The following is a 12,435-nucleotide window of genomic DNA, read 5'->3' on the forward strand; positions in this document are numbered from 1 at the left end:
TACCATCACGAAACTTCACCATATTTTTTTCGTAAAAATGCTCCATACTAAAAAAAGGAAGAAAACTATATAAGCACGTCTCAAACTTTAAGCGATTGGCACTAAAAAATTTATCTTTGTTCCTATCTTTAATTCATAATTTGTGTGTTAATTTAATTTAATCATTTAAACATTCCGTTTTCCCTAACTAACTTGCATTTCACAGCATACAAGTTGCTTGTGATGCAATCCTGTATATTTGAGGTAAACCAAACCTGGTAGTATTGTGAAGGCTAAGCAGATCATGATTACTGCATCCCCTCGCTTCCAGGTTAGGTTTACCCCCACTATGGAGCAATGACACTGAAGAAACTTGATACTTGCTTCAGAGAAGCCTTTATTCAAAATTATCATTACAATTACTATTAATGTTACTCTTATATGGCAACAAACTTTTATAACAATGGGTTTCATATTTAATCATTTAATAGGGAAATTGCATGAAATTTACTGTTTTTTGCCCATAACTTTTTGTCTAAAGAACAAATATGGTCAAATAAAGTAATGAGACCTAAGTTGAGCCATCCCCTATAAATTAAAAAAAGAATCTTCAAAATCGGTTCAGTAGGTGAGACGCTGTGAGTGGACAAAAAAAAAAAAAAAACATACATACGGTATGAACTGATAACCGCCTCCTTTTTGAAGTCGGTTAAAAATAGAGATAAATTCAATCGATTATAAATTATAATTTGAATTACCACCGCAACAAAATTAGGGTAGGACTTGTTAATTTATGTAAAAATTTGAAAATATAGTTTTTATTTATCAATTATTTATATACATAAGTCAGAATGTTAATTATCATAAAAACACGGAAAACAAAAAATGTTTTGCTATCTTGTCTAACGTATAAAGGAAGATTGTTTACAGGAGAAACCTTTTTGTGAAAGATTCATAAAAAAACATACCTTATTAACATTGATGAAAATTTCTCTTTTGTCAGAAAGTGTTGAAGTATACCGAATCATTTTATTGAAAATTAGCGATGACAGTTGATGATGGACTATTAATTGTATTTTTATAGTCTTCATGGGTATTTATTTTTCTATTATTTTCAACGAGATATGCACAATTTTGTATACGCTATATTAGATTCTTTACCTGTACAAGGTTGAACAAGTCAGGTACATTTTGATGAAGAATTCTTCTAGAGTGTATCGAACCCAAGATGGATTGCACGGGAATCCAGTACGTCGACATAGCCACCGAGCTGCAGCTGGCGAAAAATCTCTACTAGTATATTAGATGCGCTTAAAACTTTAGAGGCTGTTTTCTCGGAATGTTCTAGCTAGCGCGCTTTATTACTTTACTGTGTGGATACTCTAAAGAGGTACTACTAATCTGCTGAATATCATCCCGATCTGAATTTCTGTGACCGTAAGGTCTCTTTATTAGTACATTTAATTTGTATGACACCCATCATCCGGAAAGAGCTATAAGGTATTAAAACTGTCCTCATTAAAATAAAACTATATCTAAAGCACGAAATAGTAAAATACCTTTGAGCCTCAAAGCTCGGGAAAATTAGGAGTAGTTTTTTTACTATTAAAACAGTGTCATTAGATATTTTTTTACAAAATCAAACAATGTTTCATGAAAGGGGTAAAAAGGCATACACCCACAGAAAATAGTAAAGGCGGCGTACTTCCTTTAGAAATTTTTTTTTAGACATATTTTTCTTTCTATTTTAATTCATCAAGAAGCGATTTTATTTCCTATTTCAACAGCAGTAAAAAAATGCAGAATGATTTTTCAACAATACTTTTTTTTATGAATGAAACTTCAAAAATTATTCAAAGACAAGAGAGAAAGTATATGTTTGTCATAAAGATTACTTATTTGAATTAGTGATGGAAGAAAACTCAATAATGTTCTTATGATATGACTACTTAATAAATTACTCTATACCTCCGCGAATGTTGAAATTCAGCCCTTATTTTCCAAAGTATATCATTTAAAAATGCAATTGGTTAAGAATGTCTCAAAATGCTATCGTAGTTATTGGTCTTTACTTGTTCGTCTCCGTCTCTACTTAAATTCATCAATATCAGCCGTTGGTACTGCACGGTGAAAATAGTTTTTTGAAACATTAATTACGATTTGAACTGCGACAACATTACTATTTATTAATAATACAAACGCCAGATGGAAACGAATATTGCAATTTTAAACCTCTGCTGAACAATATTTTCATGATTTTACTTCAAGGAAGTTTCCTAAAATATTTAACTTGCTGCAGTTGTGTTAGACTATAAGTCCGCTTCCTGTTATGTCACAAAAATTTGCATAATTTGATGCTTTGCTTCTGCACAGGCCTTTTCCCCCTTAAAATATATTGCGGAAGCAACTACGAAGCCCCATAAATATTTAAGTTTTGTTTTCTCTTGTCATGGGAGAAAAAAGTTTGTTCTTTTCGTCAAACAGAAGAGTAAAGGGATAATAAATGTGAGGGAATTCTTTCTTGAGAATATATTTGAAGAGTTTCAGCCACTTTTGGAAGTTAGGGAACTACATTGAGAGAAATTTTGGAACGGAAGTGAAAGTAACAACATATTTGAACTTTTTTGAAATAATTAGCGTCTTTGAAACTGACAGTTAGTTCAAAAACCTTTTTGCGTGATGGGATTTAAAGAAATGGAAAAGTTTGTGCTTGAAAGGTACCTTGCGTCTTTCACTTTACAAGCAGTGGGGTTAATTTTTAATAGTTTTATTTAAAAAGGGAATACAGTTTTGTCTTTGAAACTAAAATGTAATAAAATGCGTAATGAAAAATACTAAAACTTTTTGCTACTGTTAATTTTACGGAAATATCTGCGATTAGAATGCTCGCAAAAGTACAATATCAAACTCATAAATTTTTCGATCAGAAAATTATATTGTTTTTTGTGATTATTTTTTGTTACACCCGCGAAGTTTATCTTAAGTTAAGCTTGTTTACCAGAAGTGAAAATTTTGCTCACCAGTGCAAATGTATCCCTTGTATCACTCACTCGTGACAGTAGTGGCAGGTTTTAAAAATTTAATAATTATTTCAAACAAGTACCGACAGACCGATTTAAACATACAGAGACTGTAGTTTCCCTCTTGTTTTGGGCTCTTCAGTCCGAAATGGTCGATAACCGAGTTGAAGGCAGATGCCTGCTCATTGAAGCTGAGGTCACCCACGCCCTGGTAGCTAAATTTCAATTAGCACAGCAACGAGGAGGAGCAAAACTGAAGTCTTTGGGTATCGTAACTGTGCTTTCAGTGCAAGCGTTTTGTTCTGCCGTAGCATCGGCTTGAGGACGGCAACTTACAGCTTATATAATAATTATTGCTTTAAAATCTGAATATGATTCATTTTATTTGGATGACTTTAGCTTACACAACTGTTAGGTAGTGACACTTAAACAGTATTATCAATAGTAGCACATCACTAAAATTTGCCGATATAGAAGATGAAATTGCTCACTGAAATTACACACCATCACTTTAGACTATAAAAACTAACCAGTATTCGTAATGTGTCATAATCTTTAAGATACTGAAAGAATTGGCGTTCCAATTAAAATGATAATAACTTAAAAAATTGATTTTTTTCAATATTGTTTATGAGGGGTATCACTATTGTCGCCGGTAAGTGATTTGTCCCGATGTAACTAAATAGATGAGAAATCAAAGATAGAAAGGAAAAAAAAAAAAAAAAAAACTGACTCGTGTAATGCACTCGAAATGCCCATGCATACTGACAAAAAGACAAAAGAAGCAATTGCTTCGGGTTTACAATGAACCTCATTTTATCTACCTAGAAATAGTTTTGAGCTTCCGACGCTAAACCAGCAGTCTCTAATATGTCAAAGATATTATTTTATAACGTTTCTTCTTAATTAAGGTAGTTTTTTTGCTTTTGATTTATTTAGACTTTATTTTAAATCGTGAATTTTGCTTACATGGTAAGAAAAAAAAAAAAAAAAAGGAAGAAAGAAACAGCCCTCAACATCTAGCTCCCAGCCCTAAACATCCAGCCCTTGGAATTCGTTTGAATTTTGACATCTTGAATTCAAATCGAGTTTTTCGCAATCACGAATCGCGGTAAGTCGTTATAGGGCGAGTTCAAACTAGACTTGTCCAACCCTAATTGAGTTTCCTAAAATTGTTACCAAGATGAAGAGTAAAAGTTATAAATAAAACGTGAAAGTAAGAATTTCTACCTCTTTCACGTGAACTAATCAGGGTTGCCAGGGGTTGAAAGGTGCCTAAAAATGAATAATTTATCCTCATTGAGTTTCCGAAAATCGTTATCATAAATGAAGAGTAAGAGATGGAAATAAAACAGTAAACTAAGGTTGCCTACCTTTTTGATTCAAGGAACCCCGTAAAATCTGAATGAGCCCCGACTGTAGATCCTTCTATTCTACTTTTGAATTTATGATTTGTCTTATCTGTGTACGGTTATAAAACTATTTCAACGGTGTAGTTATTCAGTAGTACTTAATAACACATTCTAAACTACTGTGCTTATACATTTTTCTTTTTAGTTGTTTTGGTTTTTACGCAGTCGGGTTTTTTGTTTTTATTTAATAATTTTTTATTTGACACATTTTAGTTAATTTTCATTGACTTAGTTATTATGATAATGAAACGGTACATTTCGCAATCTTATCATTTCCTTGAGAGAGTTTGTATCGTGAGGTCTATTAAGTAACTTGCGGTGGTCTAAACTACTGATAATTAGTCTCTCTAGGGTCCTAACTCCGCTTAAAGCTTCATGTGCTTGAACTTCGGCAAAAATGCGCGAACTTTTAAGTCAACCACAGCACAGCTGTATAACTCATGTAAACAGCCTGTATAACTCGTGATGACGCGAAATCGGAACCGTCGTCAGTCAAATCTTTCTCGCAAAAATAAACGAGCTGATGTGTGCATCACATGACTTCCTTTTACTCCAATTTAATGTCATTTCCCCATTATTCGCTATTTTAATGTGATTCAATATTTATTCTCTAAATATCACCAACAATGGCCAAATTGAAACCAAAAAAAAAAAAAAAAAAACTCCGCCAAATTTGTCGCCAAGTTGGCGACAAAACTTGGCGACCAAAAGACTGGCGATATATCGCCAAGTGTCCGACAAATTATAACGCCACTTGAGTTTACATCGAAATTAACAATGATTTCCCCCCAAAAAGGTGCAAAAGACCCCCTTAGGAACATCCGAAAGCAACCAAAAGGGGAGGTGCACAACTAGACCCCACTACGAGTCTATGTACCAAATTTCAACTTTCTAGGACATACCATTTTTGAGTTATGCGAGATACATACGCACATACGCACATACGCACATACGCACATACACACGTACGCACATACATACAGACGTCACGAGAAAAGTCGTTGTAATTACCTCGGTGATGGTCAAAATGGATATTTCGCGTGTCTATACATTCTTAGGCACTTTTCCGCATGTGGTCGAATCGAAAAAAAAACTCAACATTCATTTGGGGGTGAGCAAAATGGAAATTAAGGGCGATTTTTGAGTGAAAATTTTTTCGCGAATACAATACTTCCTTTTTTGTAAAAGGAAGTAAAAAGCCTGTCGAGAAAGTCCACGTCACGAAACTTAGTCCCTTGAATCAAGGCAAAAACAAATGCAACATGTTAGAGATGAAAATCGTATTAGTAGACTTTCTTTCTTTTGGTGCTTATTGCACGGGTTTATTTTGATGAGGACTATAATCTGAGTGTCTTGACTTCGTTACACATAATATACTTTTTATTACAGTACAAAATACAAATAAAGAACACATAAAAGAATTTACATCACAAAAAGGGGGAAGTAAATCCGGAGCGAGTGTGTCTTGACCCACCGCCTCAAGCGGGAGAAGCAATCGCTTAGACCACTCGGCCACTGAGATCCCAATTAGTAGACTTAGTAAACGAAAGAATTCAGGCAGCGAAGACTACCTGCATTTGTCGCACGCAGGTAGCGTGCGACACAGTGTGCAACACCAAACGTGCGCTGATCCCGAACTGACAAAATATGGCAACTGGTTATTGATATGGTGAATTTTGATTACTGTCATGTGTTTAGTGACACTCCCAAGGTTAAGACAAATCGATTGACGTAAAAATTACCAAAATTGACCAAGGCGTTTAGCCCCTAGAACGCCACATAGAAACAGACATACGTACGTAGACTGATAAACACATTACTCTCCTTTGCGTCGTGCACGCGCAGTCGGGTAAAAATTGTAGGTAAAAATATTGCAAAACCGATGGTATAGGGTTGCCTAAGCAAAAGTGCTCCAATCATAGGGTTGCGGCTATTCGAAGTTTCAATACTGAAACTTAGAACAACGTGAAAGAAGTAGAAATTCTTACTTTCACGTCTTATTTACAACTTTTACTCTTCATATATGGAAACAATTTTAGGGAACTCGATGAGGGTAGGTCAAGCTTAGTGGGATCCTAGACTATTATTACGTTTCATCACAACGAACTTCAAAGAAACGCAAATTTGGTTCATTGTAATGGTAATTTCGTTGAAATGGAATAAAAGTAATGCAGAGAAGATTAAATTGGGACCAAAAATTTATTTCGTTGAAACGGATATTTCGTTGTAATGGTATCTGTTGTAACGAGGTTTCACTGCATTATAATAAAGTCTTGATCTCGTAATCCGTAAGCTTTAAACATTTAAGCATTATTCAATAATCTGTAACGTACAAGCTTTTAGGCTAAATGGCAACCTAAAGGGTAAACGTTATAAACCTTTAGAATTATACATTTGAGTACAGAAATTGAGTTACGAAGCGTTTATACTCTTCCCTCTTTCATGAGTTTAAGATAGCACGAGTTTCAATTTAAAGCATTACAAAATGGGATTTGACTTATCTCGCTAAAGCAGCTAGAGATGACATTAAATTTGGCGTTATCCTTCAATTACTTGATATGGCGTTTTGGATAATGTATAGATAGTTGATATAAACATCCATTGCTTTTGAAACTGTTATGCAAAGCTTACTCAGTAATACACTTGAGCATTACTGAAAAACAGGCAAACTTATTTATGAAAGATAAATAATAGCGAATAATGTTTGTTTCGTTGTTTGCTGGTTTTTATGCATTAGTATCAAAACCAGCTAAATCTATATTTTTTAAATTTTTTTATCATAATTTGATACTTCTTTGGCGATATTGCCACGCCCAAAGCAATTTGGAATGAATCCCTTTCAATCGGGTCGAAAACAAGCGCCAAAAACCAGTTCATTTCAAGAACAGCTCAATTCAAGATTTCACTGTAAAAACGTACGTTTAACATTAATAATATTGTTAAATAAATACTTGTGTGCTAAATAAAACCTGTGTGTAAAAAATAATGAAGTCAAAAAGCGAAGCACAAATTGCAGATTAATGCAAAATGCAGTAATCTGCAATTTGTGCTTTTTGACGTTGTTATTTGTTATTTCAATCAAAAAAATTATTGCATTTTTTAATTGCTTAATCAGCTCACTTTTTTGTCTGTACAGGCAAGCACATGGCATGAAATTGAGATACTACATGAAGAATTTGAATGGAAAATTGAAAAAAAAAAAAAAAATAAATAAATAAAAAATGCCGAGTTAGGTACTTTAAAAGCAGTTTAACCCAAATTATTTTTATTTCTCAATAACTAAACAGCATTGCTACTTTTGAAGAGAAAAAAAAAGACATGAAATCGTACACCAAATGTTATTTAAACGGAAAATCATTTGAAAAGTTGAAGTTGGCTCATCGTAAAACGTATTTTGTTTCGCTTGTAAAGCGTTAAAAAATGAATTGAACTGGATTTATTACTAAACGCTTTAGATCAGGGCCTGATTACTGCATCAGCCAACTAGGCCTGGGCCTGAGGCCCCATCTTTCTAAGGGGCCAATAATTATATATATATATATATATATATATATATATATATATATATATATATATATATATATATATATATATATATATATATATGTGTGTGTGTGTGTGTGTGTGTGTGTGTGTATGTGTTTGTGTGTAGCATAAAAATCACATCTTTTCAAGAAAATAATAAAAAAGAGATTAATGATTTATTAATTACAAAACCTCTATTGATACTTTATTAGTATAGATCTTATTTAGTTAGTTTTATATGAGTAAGGAAGCCTTATTTATTGAGAGTTTCATGCAAAGTTAGGCATAGTTAATAGGTTTATTTTTCCATAACTAAACTGACTTATGATGTAAAAAGACTCTTAAGAAGGAATTGTTTGGTAAATGGCCAATTTTTCTTCTGAATATATGCCTGCGAGGGAAGGGGGGGGGGGCAATATTTTCTTCCTTATGTAGTTATGTTATAAAAGTATTAGTTGTAAAATGGATGTAAAAGCAGTGGCGGTGCTAGGCATGTGCTAACAGTGCAACTGCACTGGGCCTCAAGGCCTTATATATAAGGGTCCCTGCAAGGGCAAGCACCAACACTGTAAAAAATTTAAACGTTATGTTTCGTTCACTAAAGTAGTAGAATAGAGAGGGAGGACCTCCACATTGTTGTGGGCCTTGACCTTCACTTTTAGTTAGTCGGGACTTGCCTCAGATAACTTTTGTGGTGTGAAAACAGTTATAAATACAAAACTCAGTCTGAATATATGCAAAAGCATGTTTATTAGCCAAAAACAAAAGTAACGTAAAAATTATTTTATGTATCCTCACTTGTTTCAGTGTTTTGTGTAGATTAAAAAAAAAATCTAGTTGCGTTTAAGAATTTTTTTGAAAAATTTAATAAGTGTAACCAAAGTAGTAACCAAGTGTAACGAAACCCAAAATACACCAAGTAGCCATAACAGACCAATAGTCTCAAAAAAAGAAAAAAAAAAAAAAAAAATCAAGCTTTGTTCTCAATCAAATACTAGAATTTCGTTAAAAAAACACACAGATAGAGATCATTTTTAAGATTATAAAACCTTCACTTAAGTAAAAATAAAAATTTAAAAAAAAAGTTCCTTCCTGAAATTGGATATTCAATATTGATGTGAGAGTGTCATAACATGAACTTTTTTCTTAAAATTTAATTCCTTACAAAAACTTACAATCAATTAAGATGAAAAATTTCATTTTCTCTTATTTTGAAGCAGTTTGATTAAAGTTCAGTTCTGTTCAAGCAGAAATAAACTTTAGTTCATAACCATTTTAAACTCTTCAACAACTTCCTAATCTTGTTTCATAAATTTCGGAAAACATTTCCAACATCAAATTAAATTCAACGACATGATACTTAAAATTCAACAAATATGCTTTCATTGACATAAAACGAATTTTGAAATGACAGTTTACGTTGAACGAAAAAGTATTTCTACGAGATTGTTTGAATTGATTGTGTTGCCGGAAGTAATTAAAATATTGTTTCGCAAGATCAGAACTGTTAACCTTCACTTGAATTAAAATTCGAGACATTTAGCATAGAGTATTTAAAACCCTTTAAATATTGATTAATAGACAGCAGAATGCTTGGTGTGCGGAAACTTTTTTAATAATAATTAATTTTTATTTGCACCGTCGAATGAAAAATATTCAACACCTGAGTAAAACCGAAATACTTGAACCCATACAAAATAATAGTTAAAAAAAAAAAAAGAAAAAAAAAAAAAAAAACACGCTTTAGCAGCAAATGAACTAAAAAGTTAAAAATAATCTTTGGATAATAAGCATATAAAGTAATTGACCAAGTACTTAATTTTACTGTAATAAAAAAAAAGCGTGGGGGGCTGCCTATTAACATTTTTGTATGGAAAACAAGTGGAAGAAAATTAAGACAACTGATAAGAAGCCCCCCACGCTTTGTTTCTATTACAGTAAAATTAAGTGTTTGGTCATTTACTTTATACACTTGTCATTCAAAGATTCCTTTTAACTTTTTAGTTCATTTTGCTACTAAAGCGTACTTTTTTTAGTGTTTTAAACTATTATTTTATTTTTTTTTTTTCAAATAAGATTTAGATACTAAATATTGTTAACTCTTAAATGAAATCTTTGGGCGTGTGTTCGATTTTTTATAATGGAATGTATCTTAGTATTCAATTGCATTATTTGCATCAGACATTTTGAATACTTTCTGGTAAATTCATGTGCATACATTGTTACAATCCGCACCTCTGATTTGTACGTTGTAAGTAATTCTGATAAGCCACTGGCTATTTGTCCAAAGGAAAGTTGGACCCACAAACATACAATTTAAGCTAATAAAAGCGTGTTAATTAGAATAAACCAATAACTTATCGTTAATAAATTAATTTGATCATAGAATATTGCATTCTCATCGGGTCTGAGGTTGCATTCCAAATTTTAAAGAATCCGATCACCAAAAGTGGGCGAAAATTGAGTTGCAAGATTATAAATTTAATTTCGGTGTAGCCGGGATTAGAACGCACGCCCAATGATTCCCGGAGATGGACGTCAGCGAAGACCTGCGCCTTAGACCGTTCGGCCACGAACGCACTAGCTCTTAGTCCAAAGGAGAGTTACTCACAAACATACAAGTGAAGCTATTAAAAGCGTGTTAAAAACACGTTAAAAAATAAAACGTAAGAGGTTATTGTTCAATTCAACTGTAAAAACCTTAAACTATTTTCCCTGTGCCCTCTTTTGGATTTTTTGAAGCAATAAATACCGAACTAAAAATACTCCCATTTTAACTCTTCTCAATGGTTAATGGCTCTCCGTCGATAAAGGTACCTCGCGAAAGAAGAGACGCCACACTTTTTGTTTGCAAATGGTGAGAAACCAATGCGCAGCCCCGTAATAAACAAACAATATAATTTTTCTTTCACGAGCTGCAACCGATCATTTCTGGGGCTATGCACCACAAATTAGGAAAACATAATAGTAAATTAGAATAAAGGATGAGAGAGAGAAATAAAACTAAACAGATAATGAAATGAAAACCATAATAGCAAATACGAATGACGAAATAATACCTTTGGGCTTGAAAATTAAATGAATGAATTATCAATGTTTTGATGCACAAAAATTGCAAATTACTGCAGACACGTATTTTTGTGTTACAAGGAACACGTTTTCAATGCAAAGATGTGTGAGATACTTCACAGGTTCAAATTTTTATTTCTGCAAATTCATTAACTGTAAAGGAGTATTTTTTGCCAGCATTTTAAAGCCAGTTTCAGATCTTCAAGAATTTCAATCAGGGTCGAACCACAATCTTGATAATGTGATACGAACATTATCGAGCTAGAATTAGAGGAAACAGAGTATTTAGAGGGAGAGAGAGCAGTTGCCACAGGTACGACAATTGGAAAATGCTTAGTTTCACAATATAATGTTGAATTTCAAAGTATTTTGTGGTAACTTGCTATGAAAATGCTTATTAGCATATCTACTATTTCAAATTAAGGTACTACTGAAGACAATGAAAATATCACAATTGTTAATATATAATACGAGGTCTGTTCAGAAAATAAACGAGCAACGGAGATATTTATCGACGTGCGTTGGTAGTACACTATTTTGCTTCATTTCTTCATTTCCTTCTTAAACATATGATCTTGAATAGTTGATATCTCGTTTACTTTTAGTGTTGTTGAGATTTAAGTAAGACGTTTTTAAGGGCTAATGGCCGTTTTTGTGTCTATTGATTATTAATTTACCATCCAGGCGTTTTACAATGGTTGCGAGAAAAAATTCGACCAGATTTGTAACAAAACACATGGTTCCTTCACCATGACAATCAACCCACACATTTAGCTTTGTCAGTTCATTAGTTTTGTGCCAAAAATTAGATGAGTGTCCTCCTTCAGCATCCGAACTCACCATCAGTTCTGGCTCCTTGCGATTTTTTATTCCCAAAATTAAAATCGGTAATGAAAGGAGCCATTTTCAAAACTGCTGATAACGTTAAAGAAAATACGTCACGGACCTCGTACTTTGAAGGGGACAAGGATTAGTAATCTGAAATTAATAATGAAGATTCAAAATCAAAATTTCGGTTATATTTTGTACTGATCTCGTATTTGAGATCAAAGCTTTATTAAAAAGTAATAAAATTCAACAATGATTAATTTAATAATTTAGTTTATTTTTGTCAATGATTATGTTCAACAATTTTTTTCAATTAACTAGAAGCTCGGAAATCATATCATAAATAAAGATTCAAAGCTTAAATAAAAAGTGAAATTTTTGTGAGTAATGCAGAAGTAACTATTTTTCACTAAAACTAGATTGCGTAAGTCCCGCATTTTAACGCAAGGACTCTGTATTGTACCCGTATTCCGTAGTTTCGTAGATTTGTGTAAAAATTTCTTTTTGCCCCACTCACGTTGGTGTTTTGGAATCATGCTCTGCAAGATACGATAGCTAATTTAGGAATGTTTTCTGGAAACAAGCTAGAAAATTAAGATGTT

This window comes from Uloborus diversus, chromosome 3 (assembly GCF_026930045.1).
Source record: "Uloborus diversus isolate 005 chromosome 3, Udiv.v.3.1, whole genome shotgun sequence".
Taxonomy (NCBI): domain Eukaryota; kingdom Metazoa; phylum Arthropoda; class Arachnida; order Araneae; family Uloboridae; genus Uloborus; species Uloborus diversus.